Source organism: Aquarana catesbeiana, linkage group LG01 (assembly GCF_042186555.1).
Source record: "Aquarana catesbeiana isolate 2022-GZ linkage group LG01, ASM4218655v1, whole genome shotgun sequence".
In the NCBI taxonomy this organism is placed as follows: domain Eukaryota; kingdom Metazoa; phylum Chordata; class Amphibia; order Anura; family Ranidae; genus Aquarana; species Aquarana catesbeiana.
This window is the reverse complement of record NC_133324.1, coordinates 806,229,169-806,254,722: the sequence shown is the minus strand read 5'-3', so window position 1 is coordinate 806,254,722 and position 25,554 is coordinate 806,229,169.

Sequence of the window (25,554 nt, the reverse complement as noted above, 5' to 3'; positions counted from 1 at the left end):
GTGCAAATTTCAACCCTTTATCTAGTACCCCCACTTCTTCGTGTGTCAGGTCCTGACCGCTAAGGTTAAAGATGCCCTCTCCTTTTATGATCTTTTTCTTTTGTTGTCTCTTTCCGGCCCTTCGTCCTCTCTTCTTTCTGGACTTCTTCGCAACGATCGTGTCTCGTCTGGGTATCTCACTGGGTGGTTTTCTCTGTTCCTGTCTAAAAAAGAGTTGTTATATTCTTGATCCCCATAATAAGGGGGGTTGGATCTAGCTAATCTTTCCTCTTCTTCTCTGCTCATCAACGGGGCATAATAATTGTATGTGGGGATAGGACTCCGTTCATCTTGTCTGCAATTTCTCTGTATAGGACCCCTTCTATCATCCTCCCTGTATTGTTGGTTTGGACTCCTGTCCCTTGGTCTGTAGTATTCATATCCTGAGTCTCTATTTTCTCTATATTCTTGTATAGGCCTTCTATAATCCCTCTGCTCGTATGGTGGTCCCCTGTGATCTCGTTCTCCATACGGTGGTCTGTGCCAATTATTCCTATTTTGGGGTCTTCTATTGTTTTTCCAATAGTGTTGCTTTCTCCCTCCCTTTTGTGGTGTCCGATAGTTTTGCTGGGGTCTTCTTTCATTCCGGTATGGGGTATTCGCATAATAATCAGTGTATCTCCTATCATTATCTCTGTGCCTTGGCGTCGTCCCTCTATTTTCATCTCCGGGTTCTTGGTATCTGGTGTTTTCTATATTTTGTCTGGGTTGTTCATTTTGTGTTTGAGAAAACATTCTGACTATTTTTTCTGGTGTGGAGTATGTGGATGCAATTTCTGTTTTACCTAGCTGGCTTTGCCATTTGAAAACTTGGTCATTCTGGAAGTCATTGGTATCTCTAATATGCTTCTTGCTTTTCCTTTGTTGGACTTCTTTATCTTTTTTAACAAGGTCTCTGTTTAATTGGGTCATAAGAGTATTAAATTCAGCGCTGTCTTTATATGGTTCTAATTCTCCTTTCAGATCAGCGATATTTTGATCTATTTTCTTATTTTTCCTTCGTTTTCTTTCCAACAGGAGTCCTAAAAGTTCCAGGCCTTTCTCATTAAAAAATTTGAACCATTCATCCTTAGATTCTTGGTCCACAAGGCCATCATTCGGGGGGACATCCCACCTCAACCTTCTTGGGACTATATTCTCTTTGAGATATGTCTCGAATGTGCAAATGTCCCACCATATGCTCACCTTTTTTTCCATATTATGGCCTAATTTTCTCATTAAGCTTTCCAGGTCTAGGTTAGTATTAGGTTTGTTAGTTGTAACATTAAAAACTTCCTCTAGGTTAACTCTCCTTTTTTCCATATAGGAGAAAACATCCATGTTTGCTGCAGGAATGGGTGGTGGATAACGAGTAACAGTAGAATAAAGAAATTATTCCCGCGCTAACATTAAAAAGGTCTATTAAAGTAATAGGGACAAGCTGCATGCACTTGATACAGGTGCAAACCAAACCTTAAAAGGACATAAAGATATTAAGTAGTGCTGCGCTAATCCTGAGTGCCCCTGTCAGGGGCCTTAAAGTGGTGATAAATAACTAAAAAGTGGTATAAACAACATTAAAGTGTTGGCAGCCGCCATACAAAGTCAAATTCATCAATATAAATTCACAGTGCTAAAGCAATTAAAACACGTCAATGTGGAAAATATAGTGCTAAAACTTCACTCATCATAAATAATGCCGTTAGGTGAATACTCAGTCCATATCTGTAATCATGTGCAAAGAGCAATGGTGTCACTTAACATAGCAAGAAGACATGTGTGACTCAAATAAAGTGGCAATCAAGGTAACAATTAAGGTGACAAAGTGCAAAGTAAAAATAAAAATGTAAACAAGTGTTCACAAAATGTTCAGAACTATAACAGGCGATGGTGCTAAATAGTGTGACTTGGATAATTTGGCATGCACCAGATGTGACAGTGGGGCAAAGTCCTTTTTTGTTTAAAATAAAGGTGATAGCGTCCTGACATGCAACGGTCGCTCCGTGGTGCTTGACTTAAATAACACGGTGCTCAACTTCGTGTAACAACACTCCTGTGAGAGATGGCCCCTTACCTTAAGGCAATAGGGCAAAAGCATATAGCCAGGGGTCTTTATACAGGGTCCTCCTTGGAGCAATGGAGCAGGCGTGTATGACCAAGAATCTTTTATGGGGGGGGGGGTCCTCCTGGGATGTAAATCCCTATCCTCACGGTCCCAGTTCCAGGGGGTGGTTCCCTCGGTAGTAGGGGGGATAAAAAACACGGGGAGCCCCAATAGTGTAATAATGCTAAAACCAGTAACTTTATTAAAGGTAAACACAGTACTCACATAAAAAAACAGCAATTTGTTCCTATCTCCGACGAGCGGCGAGCTCGTATTACTGACACAGCGTGTAGAGCCTGTCCCGTCCTTACGCGTGACGTCACACCGCACGTGACTTCATCAGAGGATAAGTACAGGCTAAAGTTTTGTCTTTAAATAGTATTATAATGGGCGCTAATGGGCGGCCATTTTCCCGGAGTCCTATGATTGGTATTACGGCGGCCATTTTCCTAGGGATCATAGGGCGCGGCCATGTTTGGGTGTACTAGACGCCTGCCCACCCTGTATGTCAGCTGGTCTAGGCGGCCAATTAGGTGGAACCTGTCTTCCTCCATCTCCCGCACTGTCAGCAAGGAAGGGCAAAGTGATTAATAAACGACACATAGCCATTAGGAGAGGCATGAACTGGCAGCCGCGCGGGAAGGGGAGAAACGGACTGCAGGGGCATAGGTCATGTAAAAGAGATTAGAAAAGGGGGCTGCTAAGGCTGTAATCTAAAAGACTGCAAACCTCCTGAAAACTGGCAATTGTTTGCCATTAGCAAAAAAGGGGATTAAAAAACGGGTGGATGACACATTCCTAGGTAAAAACGGTAAAAAGGAGAAAAAACCGCAGAAGGGACAAGCACTAAACACTGTCATAAATAGAATAAAACACATGATCATAGAGTTAGCATCAGTCAAAAGAACTTAAACATATTAAAATCAAAACAATACATAAATATAGGCATCAATTAAGAATCAATAAATAGATACATAATACAGACAAGAGGGCAAGTAAAAAGTGGGCTGGTAGGGTAATGGCATATTAATAAATAAACCCAAAGGATATGGGACTAGGACATGATCGGGACAGGGGACTATATAGAAAATCCTGATGATATACCCGAATAGGACCTGACTGGGAAATTTAAAGTCGCATGGGGAAAGTAATGTAGATAGTAAGTGATAGATTTTAAAAATCGCTGAGGAAACAATTGAGGTCGAATTCAATATTTAGGCCACGAGGCGAAAACGTGTCGAGAGTAAAAATCCATTGGGATTCAAGTTTACTCAAAGTCCTCACCTTGTGGCCCCCTCGCCAATGTTTGATGTAAGGTGTTATACCCCAGAACTTAAGGTGGGTGGGGTCCCTATTATGGTGCATCAGAAAATGTTTGGAAACGCTGTGTTTGTCATAACCGTTTAAGATGTTTTTAACATGTTCTTTAATGCGGACCCTCAGGGGTCTTTTTGTTCGGCCAACATATTGAAGGCCGCAACTGCATTCAAGGGCGTATACCGCTCCTTCTGTGTTACAGCAGATAAAATCCTTTACCTTATGGGTATCTCCTGTGCTCGTGGAGATGAAATTAAATACCTTTTCATTTGGGCGTTTAGTGTTTAAGCACGCGAAACATCTTTTACACGGAAAAAAACCGTTACCGGTAAAAAATGAAAAAGGTTTCTTCGGTGGGTCAACAACATTTTTAACTACTAGATCTCTGATTGTGGGTGCCCTTTTGTACACAAATTTTGGATATCTGGAAAGAATCTCACAAAGCTGTCTATCTGCCAGTAAGATATGCCAGTGGCAAGATTTCTTATACCAGACTCCTGCCGCACACCGGTTATATATCTATTACCAAAAATTCATAAAAACAGAACCGATCCACCACCGAGGCCGATAGTTAATAGTATAGATTCACTGACCTCAAGGATGGGACAATACATCGACACCTTTCTACAGCCAGCAGTGCAGAAGACAGAAGCGTACTTGAGAGACACTAAACAGATGTTGCAAATTATTGAAAACTTTCAAGGAGGTGATAAATCATGGGTTATGGCTACAGCTGATGTATCATCCCTATATACGGTGATCCCCCACCATCGAGCCTGCGAGGCCGCAAAATGGGGCCTCAGGAAGTTTACGGATCTCCCATGTATCCAGAGAAAGTTCCTGATAAAATGTCTTGAATTTAGTCTCAAGAACAACTATTTCTGGTACAACAAGGCCCACTACCATCAACAAACGGGAGTTGCCATGGGAGCAAGGTTTGCCCCAAGTATAGCTGGCCTCTTTATGGCAAAATGGGAGGAGGAAAACGTCTTCAATAATCGTCCGAGGGAACTAGCGATATATAAAAGATATATCGATGACATCTTTATACTATGGGACGGTGAAGAAAACGCACTAACTGAATTCCTGAAAAAACTCAATATCAACGACAGGAATATTGAACTAACCTGGGACATCAGTAAGAACAAAATTAACTTCCTTGACCTCGAGATCACACTAGAGAAATCTATACTCTGCACGAAAACGCACTTTAAAAGCGTAGATAGGAATAGCTACCTCCCAACGAAGAGTTGCCACCACAAAAACTGGATTTTTAATATCCCAAAGGGCCAACTAATGCGGATCAAAAGAAATTGTACCAAGATTGAGACGTTTTTCGAACAAGCTGAAAAGATGGGAGAGAGGTTTATCTCAAAAGGCTACGATCGCCGATTCATTAAGTCTAAAATTACCGAAATTGCAAGGATGGATCGGAAAGAACTGATTAAAGATAAGGAGATACAAAGTAACCCATTGGAAGGAATACCGTTAGTTTTGGACTTCAATGTGCAACATAAAAGAATAGAAAGGATTGTCAAACACCACTGGCATATCTTACTGGCAGATAGACAGCTTTGTGAGATTCTTTCCAGATATCCAAAATTTGTGTACAAAAGGGCACCCACAATCAGAGATCTAGTAGTTAAAAATGTTGTTGACCCACCGAAGAAACCTTTTTCATTTTTTACCGGTAACGGTTTTTTTCCGTGTAAAAGATGTTTCGCGTGCTTAAACACTAAACGCCCAAATGAAAAGGTATTTAATTTCATCTCCACGAGCACAGGAGATACCCATAAGGTAAAGGATTTTATCTGCTGTAACACAGAAGGAGCGGTATACGCCCTTGAATGCAGTTGCGGCCTTCAATATGTTGGCCGAACAAAAAGACCCCTGAGGGTCCGCATTAAAGAACATGTTAAAAACATCTTAAACGGTTATGACAAACACAGCGTTTCCAAACATTTTCTGATGCACCATAATAGGGACCCCACCCACCTTAAGTTCTGGGGTATAACACCTTACATCAAACATTGGCGAGGGGGCCACAAGGTGAGGACTTTGAGTAAACTTGAATCCCAATGGATTTTTACTCTCGACACGTTTTCGCCTCGTGGCCTAAATATTGAATTCGACCTCAATTGTTTCCTCAGCGATTTTTAAAATCTATCACTTACTATCTACATTACTTTCCCCATGCGACTTTAAATTTCCCAGTCAGGTCCTATTCGGGTATATCATCAGGATTTTCTATATAGTCCCCTGTCCCGATCATGTCCTAGTCCCATATCCTTTGGGTTTATTTATTAATATGCCATTACCCTACCAGCCCACTTTTTACTTGCCCTCTTGTCTGTATTATGTATCTATTTATTGATTCTTAATTGATGCCTATATTTATGTATTGTTTTGATTTTAATATGTTTAAGTTCTTTTGACTGATGCTAACTCTATGATCATGTGTTTTATTCTATTTATGACAGTGTTTAGTGCTTGTCCCTTCTGCGGTTTTTTCTCCTTTTTACCGTTTTTACCTAGGAATGTGTCATCCACCCGTTTTTTAATCCCCTTTTTTGCTAATGGCAAACAATTGCCAGTTTTCAGGAGGTTTGCAGTCTTTTAGATTACAGCCTTAGCAGCCCCCTTTTCTAATCTCTTTTACATGACCTATGCCCCTGCAGTCCGTTTCTCCCCTTCCCGCGCGGCTGCCAGTTCATGCCTCTCCTAATGGCTATGTGTCGTTTATTAATCACTTTGCCCTTCCTTGCTGACAGTGCGGGAGATGGAGGAAGACAGGTTCCACCTAATTGGCCGCCTAGACCAGCTGACATACAGGGTGGGCAGGCGTCTAGTACACCCAAACATGGCCGCGCCCTATGATCCCTAGGAAAATGGCCGCCGTAATACCAATCATAGGACTCCGGGAAAATGGCCGCCCATTAGCGCCCATTATAATACTATTTAAAGACAAAACTTTAGCCTGTACTTATCCTCTGATGAAGTCACGTGCGGTGTGACGTCACGCGTAAGGACGGGACAGGCTCTACACGCTGTGTCAGTAATACGAGCTCGCCGCTCGTCGGAGATAGGAACAAATTGCTGTTTTTTTATGTGAGTACTGTGTTTACCTTTAATAAAGTTACTGGTTTTAGCATTATTACACTATTGGGGCTCCCCGTGTTTTTTATCCCCCCTACTACCGAGGGAACCACCCCCTGGAACTGGGACCGTGAGGATAGGGATTTACATCCCAGGAGGACCCCCCCCCCCATAAAAGATTCTTGGTCATACAGGCCTGCTCCATTGCTCCAAGGAGGACCCTGTATAAAGACCCCTGGCTATATGCTTTTGCCATATTGCCTTAAGGTAAGGGGCCATCTCTCACAGGAGTGTTGTTACACGAAGTTGAGCACCGTGTTATTTAAGTCAAGCACCACGGAGCGACCGTTGTATGTCAGGACGCTATCACCTTTATTTTAAACAAAAAAGGACTTTGCCCCACTGTCACATCTGGTGCATGCCAAATTATCCAAGTCACACTATTTAGCACCATCGCCTGTTATAGTTCTGAACATTTTGTGAACACTTGTTTACATTTTTATTTTTACTTTGCACTTTGTCACCTTAATTGTTACCTTGATTGCCACTTTATTTGAGTCACACATGTCTTCTTGCTATGTTAAGTGACACCATTGCTCTTTGCACATGATTACAGATATGGACTGAGTATTCACCTAACGGCATTATTTATGATGAGTGAAGTTTTAGCACTATATTTTCCACATTGACGTGTTTTAATTGCTTTAGCACTGTGAATTTATATTGATGAATTTGACTTTGTATGGCGGCTGCCAACACTTTAATGTTGTTTATACCACTTTTTAGTTATTTATCACCACTTTAAGGCCCCTGACAGGGGCACTCAGGATTAGCGCAGCACTACTTAATATCTTTATATCCCCTATCTCTGTTGGGCAGGATTAATGTTTTAAAAATGTCCATTCTACCTAGACTATTATATCACTTTGAAACATTATCAATTACTATACCCTCCCCTCAATTAAAAACACTCCGGAGAAGTTTTCTTCAATTCATATGGGGGCAGGGCCCATCGCATAGCAAGATCTGTGGTTTTTGCCCCAACATCCAGGGGGGTTTGGGAGCTCCAGAAATTATTAAATACTACTATGCTTCACATTTGAGGGTTATTTCTTCGTGGTCTTGTTTGTTCGCACCAAATCAGTGGGCGGCCATTGAAAAGGGAGTGCTGTACCTGGTTCTTTCGAATTCCCTGGTTTCGGGCACCCCCCAATCCTTGTACTCCACTCTCAAACGTCAATGTACTGCTCCAATGATTTTCACCTTATCCATTTGGCGTAAATGTCTCAGGGATTACCTCCTTGCTTCACCTTGCTCTCTCCTGGTAAATATATTGTTCAACCCACTCATACCAGATAGTATGTCCCTAAGTAGGGTTCTCCCATGGCTCAATATCCCCCTTTTCCAACTCCGAAATCTAGTACATCCCATCACACGAAAACTACATACCTTCGATACCTTACGTGAGAAATTTGATATTCCCCCTCAACTCTTCCACTTCTATCTGCAGGTTAGACATTTCTTCCACTCCAAATCCCCAACCTTAACTCTTGACAAACCGTCCTCCTTTGAATACCTATGTGCTCAAGGACCTCATCAATTGCATTTAATATCCTCCATCTATCGCATCCTCCATAAGTCGACACCCCTTACTGAGACCACACACCACTATATGAAGAGGTGGTCTGATTTAATAGGTAAACCTATTTCGGTCCAAATGTGGGATAAGATTTGATCCTCTATCTCCAAATCCTCCAAATGTGTAACCCAAAGGGAGACATCTGTGTAAATCCTCATGTTTTGGTATAAAACCCCTGATGTAATTCACAAATATGATTCTTCAGTCTCTCCACGTTGTTGGCGTTGAGGGATAGACACGGGCTCCTTGTTTCATATTTTCTGGCACTGTTCAATGATCCAACCAAGTGTTGGATGTATCCCTTCTGCTCGATCCCTTGAACTATTTAGTGGGACTCCCTTTCCCTGGCATAACCAAAAAAGCCAATAGGCTTTTTTTCTTATACTCTACTGGCTGCTAAAAGGCTTATCCCTATGTGCTGGCTTTCCGACACACCTCCTCCTTGGTCTAAATTTCTGCATCTAGTGGCTGAAATTCGGAGGATGGAATATCTAAAAGCCTCAGTACATGATGCTATCCCCCAATTTGATAAGATGTGGGAACCTTGGGATCGGTCGGAATTTGGAACCTCTATGCCAACTATCACATCTTAAATTATATGGCTACTGTGCTACACGTCCTGCATGATACCTGTGTCTCTTCTCCCATATGATTTTTCTAATTACCTACTTACGAGCTGTTTAACCCGTGTTTTCTTGACTTGATGTGCAGAACACCCCTGTGCTCTGCACCCATGGACTTTGTTTGTCTGTTTCTTATGCTTCATTGGTTTTGTTCTTTTCTGACACCAATGTATTTTCATTATCTATGTAATTTACATTATGCAACAAGTCTGTATTTGTTTGCTTAAAAAAATATAAAAGTTTAATAAAAATAAAATTTTGCAAAAAAAATTGATTTGGCCCACCCTTTGCAGCTAGAACAGCTTCTAGGAAGGCTGTCCATAAGGTTTAGTGTGTCTATGGGAATGTTTGACCATTCTTCCAGAAGTGCATTTGTGAGGCCAAGCACTGATGTTGGATGAAAAGGCCTGGCTCACAGTCTCTGCTCTAATTCAGCCAAAAGGTGTTCTATCGGCTTGAGGTCAGGACTCTGTGCGGGCCAGTCAAGTTCCTCCACCCCAAACTCACTCATCCATGTATTTATGGACCTTGCTTTGTGCAGTCATGTTGGAACAGGAAGGGGCTATCCCCAAACTGTTCCCACAAAGTTGGGAGCATGAAATTGTCCAAAAAGTCTTGGTATGCTGATGCCTTAAGAGTTCCCTTCACTGGAACTAAGAGGCCAAGCCTAACCCCTGAAAAACAACCCCACATCATCATCCCCCTCCACCAAATTATTTGGACCAGTGCACAAAGCAAGGTCCATAAAGACATGGATGAGTGAGTTTGGGCTGGAGGAACTTGACTGGCCTGGACAGAGTCCCGACCTCAACACAACAGAACACCTTGGGAATGAATTGGAGCGGAGACTGTAAGCCAGGTCTTCTCATCCAACATCATTGCCTGACCTCACAAATGCACTTGAAAGTATGGTCAAACATTCCCATAGATACACTTGTAAACCTTGCGGACAGACTTCCCAGAAGAGTTGAAGCTGTTATAGCTGCAAAGGGTGGGCCAAATTAATTTTGAACCCTATGGACAAAGACTGGGATACCATTACAGTTCATGTGCGTTTAAAGGCAGGCATCCCAATACTTAGGTCAATATATTGTATATTGCTGGTGACACTGAGCATGGCTATGGACTTAGGGCTGGTTCACACCACAGAGATGCAGAGAACATGTGTGAGGCTGCCTGCTGGCTAATTGGGTAGCAATTCTGTTTAGCAGCACTGGGGTTGCTGGTTTAATTCCCCAACATGTTAATGCTTGTGTTGAAGTTTATATGTTCTCCCTGTGTGGGTTTCTCACCACAATCCAAAGACATGCTGGCATTTTATTTGTCTCCTGTTGAAATAGTCTCTAATGTAAGAAAGTTAGTTTTGGACTTTAGATTGGAAGCTCATTGCAGCCAGGGACTAATGTTAATGTTTGTTAGCACTAATCATGCCTAGGGACTTGGACATTTAAAATTGTAGGGTTTACACTACACAGATACATATGCTTAGAAAACTGTTGCTTTGTTTATGTGCATGCAAATGGACTTCGATCTTTGGCCTGTAGTTGGAGATTTGATGCACATAGCCAAGGGCTGGATAAATGTATATGTGGCGCTAACTCATCTATACACAAATAGCTAATACTAAATTCCAAAAATCAAATGAAGGTGATTGAATAAAAATCTTCAATGTAGCGTGCAATAAACCAGTAAGTGGCAATAAAATGTACACAAAAATATGAAATAAAGTGACCTCACTAGTCAAGACGCATTATGTAAATAGAACAATAATAAACAATAAAATAAATGTAATATGTGGATTCCTGATGTGAAATGATTAAATGCACAAAATATACTCCATGTAGCATGCAATAATTAGGTAAGTAAAAATGACATTGAAACTGTGTAAAAACTAAAATATCTTGACTTCACTAAACAAAGTGCATCATGCATAAATAGCAATGATAAACAATCACATGTACCAAATGTTCAACTCCTAATAATGATAGCATACACATAAAATCAAAATAAGGTATAAAACAAAATAATATTACATAAAGGGCAACAAACAGCAGCCTGAGAATTAATAATAACAAGTGATTAATAAGTGCAAGTGCAATATTAAGTGTGCACACAAATGCAGATGGACTAATAACCCAAAGGCTAAGGGATAAATGTCCAAACAAACACAAAGTGCGGTAGAAGAATAGTAACGTGCGACTTCCGATAACAGCACAGTATAAATCCTCTGAAGATGATAAGAAAAGTGCAAGTGCAGTGACCAGAGCTCTGTGACGGCCAGTATCCGATAGTGAGTCTATCGATCCAAACAAATTCCGGAGTGCGCTGATCGTTTGCCAGCCTCTCACCTGTAGTAGCGCCCCCCCATGGGCAAAATCAAGCGTGTATCCACAGGTAATGGAACAGTAAACCAGGGATGAGCTTACGGTCATTGTCACAGCCTCCAGGGACACAGCTCCGCTGGCCACAGCACAACACTCTTCTGCACTCAGTGGTAAAACTCGAATAGCCTCAGATGGATGATGGAAAAAAAGAGGATGGCTCCATAGTGTAGTAAATTAAGATTTATTCATAAAAAAATTGTAGCAACTTACATTAAAAAATCATGCGTTCCACAGCAAAGTAAGGGGCTTCCCTAAAGGGAGGAGCCAGGTGCCGCTGCTTCCGGGTACGGCCGAACCCGGAAGCCCCTTACTTTGCTGTGGAATGCATGATTTTTTAATGTAAGTTGCTATAATTTTTTTTATGAATAAATCTTAATTTACTACACTATGGAGCCATCCTCTTTTTTTCCATCATCCATCTGAGGCTATTCAAGTTTTACCACTGATTGCGGAAGAGTGTTGTGCTGTGGCCAGTGGAGCTGTGTCCCTGGAGGCTGTGACAATGACCGGAAGCTTGTCCCCAGCTTACTGTTCCGTTACCTGTGGATACACGCTTGATTCGGTCCACTGGGGGCCGCTACTACAGGTGAGAGGCTAGGGGAAACGATCAGCGCACTCCGGAATTTGATTGGATCAATAGACTCACTATCGGATATTGGCCGTCACAGAGCTCTGGTCACTGCACTTGCACTTTTCTTATCATCTTCAGAGGACTTATACTGTGCTGTTATCGGGAGTCGCACGTTACTATTCTTCTACCGCACTTTGCGTTTGTTTGGACATTTATTCCTTAGCCTTTGGGTTATTAGTCCATCTGCATTTGTGTGCACACTTAATGTTGCACTTGCACTTATTTATCACTTGTTATTATTAATTCTCAGACTGCTGTTTGTTGCACATTATGTAATATTATTTTGTTTTACACCTTATTTTGATTTTATGTGTATGCTATCATTATTAGGAGTTCAACATTTGGTACATGTGATTGTTTATCATTGCTATTTATGTACGATGCACTTTGTTTAGTGAAGTCAAGATATTTTAGTTTTTACAGTTTCAATGTCATTTTTACTTACCTAATTATTGCATGCTACATGGAGTATATTTTGTGCATTTAATCATTTCACATCAGGAGTCCACATATTACGTTTATTTTATTGTTTATTATTGTCCTATTTACACAATGCGTCTTGACTAGTGAGGTCACTTTATTTCATATTTTTGTGTACATTTTATTGCCACTTACTGGATTATTGCACGCTACATTGAAGATTTTTATTCAATCACCTTCATTTGATTTTTGGAATTTAGTATTAGCTATTTGAGTATAGATAAGTTAGCGCCACATATACATTTATCCAATCGTTTTTGAGTTATGTGAGTATACTTTTTATGTTGGCGGCTTCCTGTGTGTATTTATGAGTGTGGTTCTTGCGCACTAGTTATATTGCTCATAGCCAAGGGCTAACACAGTTGCAAATAATGGAAAATTGAATAGTCACCTTTCCGTAATTTTCCTTTCCTGGTGCCTACCCATGGCAGCATACCAATGGTTGTATGCTCCGCCCTCGTCCAACCCACAGGACTACTTAAACTCTATAAAAAAAGAGCTGTTCCCCCCTCAGGTATTCTTGTAACTAGTCTTCAGAATCTAAAGGATTATAAAAGAGAGGATGTATGCTGCCATGGGTAGGCACCAGGAAAGGAAATTTACAGAAAGGTGAGTATTCAATTTTCCATTTTTCTGACGGCTCCATGTCAGCACAGCTGGGTATGGGTTCCAACCCCCATGCCTCCAGGGCTTAACTCATATAAATTTGAGCCCACCTACAGCCTCAGCGTTCTTCTTTTTTCCTCCTATGGGCAGGCTTATACCTTTCTGCTGTTCCCTCTTATTCTCAGCTTCCAGCTGAGGCTGTGGTGGGAGAAGGTGACAGTTCTGGTGATGATCCCAGATTGGCCAAAAGGGCCTTGGTACCCTTTGCTCATCCTTATAAGTGTCAAGGTTGACTCCCTCTGTATGCAAGATCAAATCTTCTCCAAAGTCCCATTCATCCAGCATCCGACAGGCTCAGGCTGATGGCCTGGGTCTAGAGAGGCAGAGGCTAATGGATTTTGAATACTCTGTGAAGATTGTAAATACTCTTATGAAAACAAGGAAGGACAGCGCTAACCATGCCTATAGTAGAATATGGCATAAATTCCAAGTATTATTGCTGATCAAGATTTTATGCTGGACTCTTCAGAAGTCTGTTCTGAAATGCCTGCAGGCATGGCTTGATTTAGGTCTATGTGTAAGTATGCTATAGGCACACATTTCGGCTATCTCTGCCTTCACCGGCATACAGTGGGCACCCAACACCTAATTATACTGTTTTTCAAGATGCAATTTGGTTGAAACCTCGAATTGTTGTTTCCAAAATGGGATGTTCCATTGCTGTTGGACATTATTCCATAAGATGTCTTCAATCACCATGTGGTACCTCTCACTGAGAACTGCTTTACTGGTGGCAATAACATCAGCCAGAAGAGAGTCAGCATTGGTGGCCTGGGGTTTAAAGAACCCATACTCGCGTACTTCCCAGACAGGATGGTACTCATGCCGACGCTCAAATTTTGTGCCTGAACTGACCTTCAGAGTCCATATCACACAAGAGGTTGTCCTCCTATGTTCCTTTTGGGGAGTACTCAAGAAATTAGCCCATTGGATGTGGGCTAAGCTTTAAAATGTTTAATCAAGGTGACTTCTGCCATCAGGAAGTCGGAGCATCTGTTTGTCATTCCAGGTGGAACACAAAAAGTTTTTTCGGCTTCCAGCAAGATTATTACCTCTTGGTTAGTAAAGCTCATCTCCTTGGCCTACAAATTGAAAGGGTTGGCTGTGCCAGGAGAATTACGGCACCCTTCACTAGAAGAGTCTCGACCTTGAGAGTGTCAGCAGGCCGAGTGTCTGAAACTATCTGCAAGGCAGCTATGTGTGCACCAAAATATTCATATTCATGGCTTAATGACAGTTGAGTTTGGCAGAGGCATCCTGGCTTCTGTTTCTTTAGTCAGAATTAAGGAGTGTGTAGCATTATCCCTCCCCTGTTTTGGCTAGATAGCTCCCAGCTGTGCTGACATGGAGCCATCAGGAAAATGGAAAACTGAATTAAAATACTTACCATAATTTTCCTTTCCTGATGAGCTCCATAGCAGCACAGATCCCACCCAGCTTGGTATGACTAGTTACAGAACGCAGAGGCTGTAGGTGGGCTCAAATTTATATGAGTTAAGTCCTGGAGACATGGGGGGCGGAGCCTATACCCAGCTGTGTTGCCATGGAGCTCGCCAGGAAAGGAAAATTATGGTAAGTATTTGAATTCCATTTTCCATTTTCCTGGTGCCTCCATGGCAGAATACCAATGGTAAATAACTCACTTACAGGGAGGGTACTGCAATAAGAATTTTGATGAGATTACAGAACTGATAGTTGTAAGGTCTTTATCCCAAAATCTCAGGAAGTAAGGACCACTGGATCTAAGTTATAGTGCATCATGAAGGTGTTGAAGAAAGACCAACTAGTCTCAGGGGAGACCCACGCCAAAGCTGCCCAAGAAGAGGCCATTCCCCACATTGAGTGCACATTGACTGGAAGACCACTAGCCCGGTATGCCTTTTGGATTAACCTCATAATTCAGCTAGCCATGGTCATCTTGGATGCTGCCATTCCTTTTTTAGCGCCCTTTGGAATAATGAATAAATGTTGATCCTTGCGGAACTGCTGTGTCAGCTCTAAATAGTGCCTCAGGGATCTAGCTACTGTACATCCAATTTATGCAGCTTTGAAGAGGTTGGATCCTCCTCGTAGGCTGGAAGAACCCATTCCTGGTTGAGATGGTAGACTGAAGGTACCTTGTGAACGAACTGGTGAATGGGCTACAAAACCACCTTGTCTGGGAAAAAGGTGATGTAGGGCTCCTGCGTTCCTAGTGCTTGGATCTCCGACATGCTGCAACCTGATGTGATGGTGATCAGGAAGGCTGCTTTCAAGGTAATATCTTCCAAAGCGCATCCTTCCGTGGGTGCAAAAGGAGAGTTTGTTAGGGCATTAAGCACAACAGTCAAATCCCATTTTGGGTATAGCGATTTCCTGGGAGGTCGCAATCTTAAGACTGCTTTTAAGAAGCGCTCTGTGGGGGGGTGTGGCAACCGAGCTCCAAGATGGACATTTGAGCTGAGAACTCCACTCGGCCGCCGGAGAGATCTACTAACATTGAAGCTCACCGAGCTCATCCATGGCCACAATTACCCTAGCAGGACTCAAAAGCAGCCTGGGGATGCCACGGAGGAGAAAGAACCCGCCACAGCCAAACAAAATGCCCAGTTTCTTCACGTTGAAGTTCCGCAGGCTTCAACAAAATGGCAGCAGCTCACAACAGCCAGGGGACAGGGCCGCAATCCACAATAACGAGCACGGAGGGCCCCATAAAAAACCCACACAGGACCCCCTGCACAGCGGATCATCCTCAGACACATCCAGCCCATCCACACGAAGCCCGGCCAAATCCAAGCCGTGGATGGACTCCCTTGCCAGGTCAAACAACAACCAGGACATGGAGGTAAGCAGACCGCCAGGGAACAACACTGATCAAGCCCACCAACTGACTGACCCCATAGTAGACTTCCCCACTGCTGACAGATGTATATCAGACACCATGCTTAATGAAATGTTGCTCTCACTGAGATTCTCCCTCCAAACTGACATGGTCAAGGGGATCAATCAATGCTACAAAGAGGTGCAGGCTATTGCGGTCAGAGTGGACAGAGTAGAACAACAGATGGATGAGTACTCATCTACATACAACACTATGGTGGACGCACATGCTGCCCAGGGAGAGGATATAGAATGGCTGAAGGATAAAGTCGCAGACCTCGAGGACTGTTCCAGAAGGAACAACATAAAACTACGAGATGTCCCTGAGTCCATACCGGCCACTCACCTCCTACAGTATGCCCATGCTTTGTTCTCCACTTTGGTTCCTGCGCTGACCACACAGGATCTTATAGTGGACAGAATCCATAGAATCCCAAAGCCATCCTTCCTTCCAGAAGGTACACCGAGAGACATATTACTCAGAGTCCACTTCTACCATGTAAAGGAACAGATCCTGCAGGCAGCACACAGATCCGACAGTGTCCCTCCACAGTACGCCGACATACAACTACTGCCAGACCTCTCCTGGCAGACGCTACAAAGACACTGCAACTTGGCAACCATAATAAAAGCTTTAAGAAACCACAAAATTGCACATAAATGGAAGTATCCTGCAACCCTTTCCATCACCCACAATGGGGCCACCAAAACCATCACGATGATGGAGGAAGGTATCGCAGTCCTGCGCCAATGGGGGATATTCCCGGACCAAGATCCACAAACCAACTCTACTCCACAGCCACAGTTGCTCCACAATGAATCAAAATTAAAAGGATGCGCTGCAATAAGTGACATGAAACGAATAAATTAGTGAATACATCCTGAAAAAATACAATGTAAATTTCTATACGTGAGTTATAACAGTGATAATATGACCCACACACTGATAACAAAAGAAAAATTCCGCTGATCCCGGAAGATACGGGCAGCAGTGTGCAGCCGGCCGGCTACTGTTTATGCGATTCTTTTTCTACTGCACTGTGAGTGTGATTCTTTTAACTTTTTATAAATAAAGTGTTTTAAACTTGTTACGCTATGGGAGCTTTTGTTACTTATCTTTACATGATAAACGAGTGACCATTTGCCATACAGAGGATTCTCATCATAGAGGTCCATGAGTGTCATTTTCTCGGTCCATACCTGAGGCTGGGGTTACACAGCCACATGCCTGCTTGATCTCCCGAAAAGAGATCTAAAGAGTCGGTGAGGGGCCATTTTTCTACATCGGTGGAGGAGCTTTTCTGTTATCACTGAATCCCGGGTGATCTAACTATATGCCATACACCATTCGGATGTTCACCATTTTTTCCCTGGCATAAATTTTGCACATATATGAACTGTACACTTTTATGCACTCTGCATGTGGACTTTACGTTGTTTATTAGGAATTTTTCTTCGGTTATCAGCGTGTGGGTCATATTATCACTGTTATAACTCACGTATAGAAATTTACATTGTATTTTTTCAGGATGTATTCACTAATTTATTTGTTTCATGTCACTTATTGCTGCGCAGCCTTTTAATTTTGATTTGTATAACAAATGGATGTGTCTCACATTTCATGGTTGCAGCTTGTTCACATATAATTTTTCATTTGGGGATAGCGCAGTAATTTTTTTCAGCTTACAAAGCTCCACAATGAATGGCAAGTGGTGTCACACAAACATGCCAACAAGAAACATGCCGGTGGTAGCTCCTAACGGAATCACACAACTACCCATATATCTCTCCGGTCACAGGAGTATACATTCTAATCTCCTAAAACCCTGTTAACAAGTTCAGCAGCTATGTCTGCACACGGATTCATTGTAAGATCCCTTTTTATGAATCCACAGTTAACTTTCTATGCTTTCTGTCTTTTTTGTTGCACACAGCAATTTTCAACGTAGGGTAATGTCGCCCAACAATGAGGACAAGTCTCACGGAACCTTTGGCCCATCAAAAGAAGATAGCACTACAAAAACCCAGGGACACAGTGAGTACTTCAACCACGCTTACAAACGTTACATTTCCTATCACCACAAATGACCATCACCTGTATATCCATAAATGCCAAAAGCCTGAATCATCCGGCCAAAATATTCTCATTATGGAAAGAGGCCTGTAGACAAAGAGCGAATGTTCTCTGCATACAGGAGACCCATTTCCAGCAACAAAAAGCCCCGCAATGTACGCACAGAGAGTGTCCACACGTGTTTATGGCATGGCCGACAGCAAAAAAGGAGGAGTGATGCTAGCACTGAGGAACTCTTTATCCTTCCAAATTAAAGACTCATACATTGATGAAGGGGGCAGATACATCATAGTAACCTAACAACCATCAAATCTGCTTCCTAAGGAAAGTACTCAGGAGAACCGAATCCATGCAATATGGAAATATCATCATCGGTTGTGATTTTAACTTCATTGCGGATCCCAGTCTGGACACAATAACAGACAAACCGAAAAGATCATCACCCCTTCACAACCTTCTAAACGAACAAGAACTGTTCGATGCATGGAGAGGCCACTATGCCAACGAGAGAGACTACACCTTTTTTTCCACTAGGCATTGTTCGTACTCACGGATAGATATGTTTCTTACCAATAAATGGCTTCTGTAACAAGTTAATACAACTCAGATACACAATATCACATGGTCTGACCATGCCGCAATTTCTATGACCATTGCTGAAAAGAGTGTCTCTCCCTCATCCTCCATCTGGCGCTGCAATGTTAGGCTCCTACAAGAACCCTGAACACTCCCAGTGATCTCTCAGCATCTCCAAGAATTCTTTACCAACAACAGCACACCAACGATAGACCCATTCTCTCTATGGAACGCTCACAAAGTGTACATGAGAGGCTTATTAATTCAGCTAGGGGCCAGAGAAAAAAAACGACATGCCACTAAACTTAACCAAGTACTATCTGACATAAACAAGTTGGAATCTCAAAACAAAAATTCCCCTATGATAGCTGTAGTACATACACTTTCTAAACTCAGAGAAGACCTTCGGGAGCTTCTCACACAACAAAATCACAAACATCTCAGACGTCTACAACTGAACTCTTACGCTAATGCAAATAGAGCAGGGAAATACTTGGCTAGTAGAATCAAGGCTGCATGCACAAAATCTAGAATAGCATACCTGACACACAATATCCTCCACCAAAAAATTACCAACCCACAGGAGATAGCAAACCAATTTGCAGATTACTATGGGGCACTGTACAATCTCCACACTGATACATCAACTCCACAACCATCAAAAACCACCATACAACAATTCTTACAAAGCATACCCCTCATGACGGAAGATCAGCTTAGACAGGTAAACTCTCCCTTTTAGATAGAAATTGAAAATATCACTACGACACTATCAAATGGCAAATCACCGGGACCAGATGGTTTTGCTAATGAATGCTTCAAAACATTCAAAGAAACCTTAACTCTGCACATGCAACGGGTATTCACAAAGGCGGAAAAAACCTCCTCATTCCCACAGGAGATGCTGAGAGCCCACATTGTCACCCAACCCAAACCGGGAAAAGATCCCACCATGCCAGCCAACTTTAGACCAATATCCCTTCTAAATTCTGACATCAAAATATATGCAAAATTGATAGCCAAAAGATTGACAAATGTTGTTCCCTTCATCATAAAACATGACCAGATGGGATTTGTGAGGGGGAGACAAACTTCAGATGCTACTAGATGTATAATTAATGTTATTCATCATGCTGTTCAAACATGAATGCCTTCTCTGCTACTATCTATAGATGCAGAGAAGGCGTTCGACAGGGTCCACTGGACTTATATGGAAATGGTGCTGGACAAATTTGGCTTCAAAGATCCAATCCTCACAGCTCTTTATTCATGCCCATCAGCACAAGTTTATACATCTGGTCTCCTATCCAAGCCATTCAAAACTACCAATGGCACCTACCAAGGATGCCCTCTTTTCTCAACAATATTTAACCTAATGATAGAACCCCTAGCTGAGGCCATTAGAACAAACACTGATATTAAAGGTTTTACCTTCGGCTCTGACAAACACATCATAAACTTATTCGCGGATGATGTCATCCTTTTATTGACTCATCCACACCTCCCTCCCACAGGCCCACAAAATTTTGACAGACTTTGGTGCAGTTTTGTACTACAAAGTTAATTTTAACAAATCCTTGATACTAGACGTAGAAGTTTCCAGTATCACAAAAAAGTCGCTACAAGACACTCTACCATACTCATGGAGCAAAAAAGGTATATCATACCAAGGTATTACCCTGACCAACACAACCACATCCTTAGCAGATGCCAACCTTAAACTGTTTATAAACAAAATGGAACAATAACTAGCAGACAAATCCAAGAGAGAAATAGCCTGGTTAGGAAAAATAGCGGCATTTAAAATGTCTATCCTTCCACAAATCCTCTACATGTTCCGCTCCCTACCAATTCCCATTCCACCCCACTACCTACACACACTGTCCAAATCCATATGGAAATTCACATGGGGGGGTAAAAGAGCTAGATGCCCTAAGAACAACCTTCTTCCGCATAAGCGTGTAGGGGGCGCAGGTTTTGAAGATATTCATGACTATCTCTGGGCAACGAGACTAGACCAGCTCAAATACTGGTTTCACACCACAGATAGTCCACTGTGGGTATAAATAGAAAAATCATCACTCCCGACCAGAAACACAACCACATTCCTACTGGGCAACATTTGGGAACCCTGGGACACAGGGGGTCTATCTCCCTCCATACAAATTTTCCTACAAGAATGGAAATTCCTCCAAAAACTTGACAGCAAAGATACACACGAGATCCTATGATTTCCCCATAGAACTCTTAGGGGTGAAAATTCCTATGCTCACCACTACAACACTCCGCACAATGGGCATAAAACACATACAAGATTTAATTACAGGAACAAAACCAAAATCAGTGGAACAAATAATGACTGAATACCAATTACCCAAAAACCTGACGTTCTCCTACCTGCGCATATCCCACTTCCTAAGGGCATACCCTATAACCGAAATGAAATTACCAACCAAAGCATGGCACTTTTACACAAATACCCCTCAACAGGCCAAAGGAATATTGTTATTCTACAACCTTATCCAAAACAAACACACCTTTAGTAAGTCAGCTGCCATTAGAAGGTGGGAAAAAGATCTTGACACAACATTCCCTGATGAACAATGAAAACATGCTTTTAAAGAAGTCCACAAACACTCCCAGTGTGTGAACCACTGGGAAATGATGCTCAAAATTACCAACAGATGGCACTATACGCCCTACAGAATTGCCACCTTCTTCCCAGACGCATCCCCCCTCTGTTGGAGAAATTGCAGACAAATAGGTAATCTGGTACACACCTTATGGACATGCCCCAGCATAACAAGTTTATGGAACCAAACGTTCCAACTGATCTTGTCAACTAAGGGAATCCTAACAACCCAAAACCCCGCACTAGCAATCCTCCACATTGGTATGGAGAGATTTCCTCCAGAACATAAAGCAGTCATCACCCACATACTTCTGGCAACCTGCACCTTTATACTTAGAAACTGGAAAAACACTTTAGCTATCAACATATCTGTAGTGATTACGCTAGTTAATAGAACCACACATTCAAATGCCTACTAGCTATCAATTCTCTAACCTGCAAAAAATTTGATTGTAACTGGAAACTATGGACTGAAAAACACAAAATCTCTTAATATCCTCTTCGCCAATTTGTTCTTCTTGTACTCATAGTACGTATGCTTTAAATATACGGAATTTAATGTTTACATATTGTGACATGGTGACACGCCGGATAGTGTACTTGCGCAATGTGTGTAACTTATGATCAAATGTTCAAATGATTACATGTATGATTACAACTGTTATACTGTTATGAATTTAAAATTCAATAAAAACATTGAACCACAAGAAGCGATCTATGAGAGGGTTCAATGCCCACCTCGTGTCTGTTAGAGCTGACAAGGCTGACACTTGGACTTTTAGCATATTAAGACCCAAACCTAAGTCCAATCCATTCTGTAAAAAGAGTAGTACATTCTGGACCACGGGTTCCCGTGGATTGAAATGGTTGACCTCTGCTAGTTCCGTAAATTTTCTCCATACCCTGTAGTAGGTGGAATTGGTGGATGATTTCCTTGCCTGTAATAATGTTTAGATAACACTATGCAAACATCCTAATTCGCCCAATCTCTTCTGCTCAACTTCCAGGCCCATAAGTCTAGGATCTCCGGATGTGAATGAAAGAAATCGTCCTGAGACAGGAGGTTGTCCACGCAGGGAAGGGGTAGTGGGTTGCACAGAGCCAGCTTGATAGGAATATGAACCACGGTCTCTTTGGCCAGTATGGAATGACCGCCAGAATCGTGACCCTCTCCACCATTAGGAGCAGGAGAAACCTCAGTATCAGAGGGGTCGCAGGAAAAGTATATCCCCCCTGAAATTCCCACGGTTGGATTAGGGCATCTACTCCTGCTGACTTCAGAGATGGGAATCTCATGAAAAACAGAGGCGTCTTTGCGTTGAGTAGGGAGGCAAACAGGTTTATCTGGGGAGTGCCCCATTGCTGACATATCCAGTGGAAGACCAGCAGGTTCAGAGACCATTCGTTGTTGCTGCTGAATGTTCTTGAGAGACGATCAGCCAATTGATTTTAAGGAGCTGGAATATAGGAAGCTCGTAGATTTACCAAATTCCTCTCGGCCCATGTTAGAATTGGGGCTACTTCTCTGGCTAGGGATCTGCTGTGCATTCCCCCTTGGTTTTGAACATAGGGTACTGCCGCCCTGTTGTCCATCTGAAGCAGAATGGCCTTGCCTCTGAGAAAATTGGTTAGATGTAATATTGCCATCCATGCTGCTCTTAGTTCCAAGATGACCTATATCACGCCTTCCATACTGAATTGCCATCTTCCTTGTACTAACTGGTTCTTGTAGTGTGCCCCCCAACCCAGCCAACTTGCATATGACATAAGAATGGTCCATGAGACAGGCCCAAGGGAGCAGTGGACCAGAAGGTTGGATGGTCTCGCCCACCACCAGAGGCTAGACTTCATTGTAAGAGTGATCAGTATCATTTGCCCTAGGTGTTTCTTCCTCCACTGTGCTAGGAAACCTAATTGGAACCCTCGTAGATGCCAACTGGCTCATTTTACCATTAGTATGCATGATGAAAGGAATCCCAGGAGACTCAGACAGTCTGATGCTGACATGGATCGGCTTGCCAATGCCCTCTTCACTTTTCCTATCAATATAGGGATTTTTTCTGGTGGGATAGACACTGCTTTCTCCGGGGCGTTGAATAATGCTCCCAGAAATGTAATTTTCTGTGTAGGTGTGAGCTGACTTTTCGAGTAATTGATCAGCCACTCGACCTTGATCAATGTGCTTAGGACCAGCTGCACATGCGTTTCCAGGGTCTTTCTGTGCTGGGATAGGATCAGAATGTCATCCAAATAATGAATAACCTGTATACCCTTCTCCCGGAGGGGAGCTTGGATTGCCACTAGTACCTTGGTGAAGGTCCTGGATGCAGTTGAGATTTTAAAAGGAAGACATTGAAACTGGAGATGCAGATTGCCTTTTTTGAACCAGAGAAAAGGCTGAAAATTATGTTGGATAGGTTTGTGAAGGTACGTGTCTTGGAGTTCTATAGAGACCATCCAATCTCCTGGTTGTACCAACAATATCACTGTGTTTAGGGACTCTATCTTGAAGTGCTCTACACAAATGTATTTGTTCAGCCTTTTCAGGTCCACAGCCTCCTGATTTCTTGGGAACTAAAAAGACTGGGGAATAGAACCCTGAGTGCTTTTCTGGAACTAGTACTACTGCCTGCTGGTGTAGAAGAATTTGAATATATTGAAAAAGAGCTTCTTTCTTCTCCTTGGATGTCGGTATTTTTGGTGGGCTGGAAGGAGAAGTGTGGATGGTGGCTTCTGAACTTTCAAAAATGTCCTTGAAGGACCGTGGAGATGGCCCACTGATCCATGCAATTTTCCACCCAAACCCGGGTGAACAACCTGAGTCTGGCTTTTACTGGACTGGTTTGGGTGGGTAAGGAGTCAAAAAGACTTCTGACTCTCAACCGACGATGTTGAGGCCTTAGGCTTCCCCATTTTGAGAAAAGTGGCCTGCGAGCCCTTCCAGCCTCTTCTGTACTCCCTACCTAATGGTATGCCCTGGTATCCTTTGTTCTTTGTTTGGTAACTGGGCGTGTTGCAAATCTTTTCCTCCTATTTCTATCCTGGGGAATTAGACCACTCTTCCCCCTGTGACTCTGCTAATTGCTGTATCCATTTTATTGCCGAGCAGCGCTTTCCCATCATATGGAATGCGACACCAGGACTGTTTTGATGATGGGTCTGCCGACCATGGCATTAGCCACAATGCTCGTCTAGCCATGATAGAATATAGCATGGCCCTGGAGGAACATTTCAGAACATCGATGGATGCTTCTACTATGACATCTGAGGCTAACTTCAATTCATCTAGTGCCTTAATGATTTCATCTGAGCCTATGCCTTATCTGAGGGCTGTCTCGATATTATCCGACCACACTCTGGTGGCCCTAGAAATCGATGTCAGAGCCACTGCTGGTTTGCACATTCCTCCTGCTGCTTGATAGGTTTTCTTTAGGTCCGAGTCAATCCTTCGGTCAAGGACATCCCTGAAGGAGACTGTGTCTTCTAATGGCAACGTTGTATTCCTGGCTAACCTCATGATTGATGCATACACAGCAGGCACGAAGTCAAAAAGCTGAGCATCTGTTTCTGTCAGTGGATATAGTTTGAGAAGCGAATGTGGGCGATGGGGACTCTTGTCCACCTTCCGCCACTCATCCGTAACCACCTCCTTGATCTCCTCCATTAAAATATCTCTTCGTTTTGGACGGAGGCTCCAGATCTTCCTACCATTGAATCGCATCTTTAACTGCAATAATAAATGGCTCGACTAGAATGAAATCAAACACTGAAGCATTTTCTTCTACTGCGTTTGTCTCGTCTTCAGAATTAGCTTCTGATTCAGGTTGATGAGTGGGTGTCTCCACTGTTCTTTTGCCCGTGGGTGGGGCTACTTGATCTTGGGATAAGGCTAACTCCCCGATTGAATCCTTGTTCAGATTTTTAATTGATTCCATGGATTCCTGCTTGTCTCTTTCTTTGTCTCCTGTGGCTTCTGACCACATACCAATTTCTCTGGGAGGGCGTGTTTTCCACACACCCAACATGCCTTGTTTCCTGGATCTGCAGGCTTACGTTGGGGGTCATGCCTACTCAAAGTGTGCAGGGGTGAACTCTGACCACTGCGGGAGGCATGAGTAGAGGATAAGTGTGAATGACCAGAGCTTCTATGGCCTCTTGACCTCCTATCAGGAGAATTTCTGTGAGAAGATCTGCAGGATGATCCGTGGTACGGGCTACAGTGAAACAGAACATAAAATATTCTAAATAAATAAACTTGCGCTAATGGTGTGACAAATAAGCATATATAGGAATGAAAATGTGTACAGCAGCTGTACACAAAGTGCTATTCACTTGCCAACCACAATGAGAAATAAGATATAAACTACAGCGCTAGCAAACACAACATCAATGAATATAATGAAAAACAATAAAAGGTGAATGTTCATATAAAGTGACTGATGTGCTCCATTCCAA